At 38.4% G+C, this 2,534-nt stretch overlaps 1 protein-coding gene across 1 annotated transcript in view; it reads right to left on the bottom strand.

Annotated features, from left to right (window-relative positions):
• Positions 1–2,534, bottom strand: part of SLC7A11 (solute carrier family 7 (anionic amino acid transporter light chain, xc- system), member 11) — a 74,818-nt gene that overhangs the window by 16,762 nt on the left and 55,522 nt on the right. The window lies entirely within an intron of this gene.

Raw genomic sequence — 2,534 nt, 5'->3', positions numbered from 1 at the left:
CTACAGCAGTGTTTCTCACACTTGAGATGCATCAGAATCACGTGCAGGGCTTGTTAAAACACAGACTGCTGAGCTCCACCCCACAGTTTCTAATTCAGTAGGATTTGCATTTCCTCATATGTTCCTAGGTGATTCTGAGGCTGCTGATCAGACTATACTTTGAGAACCACTGTCCTATTAACATTTCTAATACTAATTCACTGCCTTGACACTAGTCCTTTCTAACACTAGTCCTTAAAAATGTTTTTCACGTTCAATATTTTTTCCATCAGTAGCTTTCCTTACCAACAAATAAACGCGCACTTTTGGAAGTATGATAGTGGGATATATCTACCTTTCTAAATGTGGCCATAATTTTGTATAAAACACAAGAAAGCACAGAAGTATTCACAATAACGATTTTGTACTGCCCTGCTGTGAGTTCAAAGGAAGCTCAAGATCGTGAGTATCTAATAATGCAACAGCACAGATAATCCCATGAAATTAGAGGTGACATGCTGTGAAGTACAGATGACCGGACAGTGCTGACACTATGTGGCATCAAGAAGTACCCGACACAAATGAATATTATATGTCTTCATTTAATGCACTGGGAAAGCCAGTAAGTTACTGACCCTAATAATTTGATTCCATGTTACCAATACACATTACTTGCTTAACATAATCGCCTCTTCAGACTCTCTCCAGTTCAGGCAGCTTAAACCTTCAACTGCCTGCACAAAGGCTGATCATTTTTCAGCCATAGTGCTTATCAGCCCTCATGGAGCCTTCACCCTGCTGGGTGCCACTAATGAAGACCTCAATATAATTTCTTCAAAGATGAAAATGTAGTTCAGAATCGGGGGGGAAAGGCACAGCCTGTCTCACTACCCAAGCTGGGTGTGTTTACCACACTAAGTCCCAGCACATTATACTGAACAGCGATATCCCCTGTTGAAAACATGCGAGCCTAGCCAGTCAGCAACTGTCATTCATTATGCTGCTTGGAGCCTGACACTTCCCCCGATTCCCAAAGCCTTCAGCCTTGATGGGGAAACACATTGACCTCTAAATGCTGACATCCTAATATGAAAGTAGCAGATGGTCCCCTTCCCCAGTGTGAAGAGGGTCCTGTGGAATTTTCTGTTAACACTATAACATGCACTGCTAGTTGTGATTGATAAATGCTAAATTTAAGTAAAGAATATCACTGAGCCAATCAAATATAAAAGGATGAATGGCATAAAGCAAATTAAAGATGAATCCTGTTTCTTCGTAAGAAGGGCTATTGTAAATGCAAAAGGGTAGGAAGGAGAACATGAAGGTGTATACACAGCTTTTCAATCACTCAGTGTATTATTTTGACCTTGAATCCTTTCAGCTTTTATAACATCCCCACATGGGGAGTAAATTCTTTCTGTGGAGGAGAGGGGAAGAGAGGAAAAGAAGAAGAGAAAAAGACTCCCTGTTCCTTGCAAGCATATGATTAAGGTATATAAAGGTTCCATTAATAAAAAATGAAGTGACATTATTAATTGCAGTGAAGTAACCTGTCCAAAACAGAGAGTATTGTCACATCACATGACGCTGCAAAATAGCAGAAAGAAATAAGTCTGAAATTTGGGATTGTGACTCTCCCAGCATAGAATTTATCTTCCCAGTCCAGCTCCTCCAAGTCAGCCGCCTGCCTGTTTCCTGCCTAGACATTACAGCCTCTCTGAGGGCCGTTTCCTAAATTGATCTAAGCAGAAGGGATCCCAGAAAATCTAACCTTCTAGGTTGGTTTCCCTTCATTCTGTTTGTTAATAACAAAAACAACAGGAGCAGCTGCTACCATTGGGCTGCTATGTGCCCAACATTTCATTAGGCACTTTACATGTGTGTCTCCTTTTGTCCTTAGAAAATTCTGTGAGTTAGGAACATCAGCACATTTTATATGAGAAAATAAAGTCTTCAAGAGCTTAAATAACTATTTAAGGATACAAAATTGGTAAGGGGAAGCCCCAGAATTCAGATGCATACACAGTCTATGTTGAAATTCGGCCATTTGGACCACCAAAGTGTGTTCACTTTCAAGCATGTGGGTCCCTCAACTCTACTACTTTTAAGGAAAATCATAGTTGTTTAAAATAAAGTTTATTAGAGCTTTTATCAAGCTAGTATTTCTCATGTATTCCTTGACACTACAGTTTTATCTATCATAAAGAAGGGGACAAACTTATTTCATGAGTTTTATCACTTTTCTGTGTAACATGAACTGTAATGTCAAGTGAATGCTTTCAAATAGTTTCACTGCTTAGGAAAGACAATTTTAAAATTATATATTATTTAAAAGAAAACAGAAGTTTACAATAAATTTCCCTAAAAAACTTTTTTTATAGAAAAAGAGGGAAGGTAAGCATGCCTCAGATAAGCAGAAACAGACTAACAATTTTACTATCAGCCAAATATACTATCCAGATATTAGTGAGAAAAATAACAGCTTAAAATATAAACAGAAGAGAAAGAGTCGAATCTTGCTGCAATGCACAGCATATCCAGTAAATTCTCTATAA

This window comes from Mandrillus leucophaeus, unplaced genomic scaffold (genome assembly GCF_000951045.1).
Source record: "Mandrillus leucophaeus isolate KB7577 unplaced genomic scaffold, Mleu.le_1.0 Scaffold289, whole genome shotgun sequence".
Lineage (NCBI taxonomy): Eukaryota > Metazoa > Chordata > Mammalia > Primates > Cercopithecidae > Mandrillus > Mandrillus leucophaeus.
The sequence above is the reverse complement of the archived record's forward strand: the minus strand, read 5'-3'. Positions and strand labels throughout refer to the sequence as shown.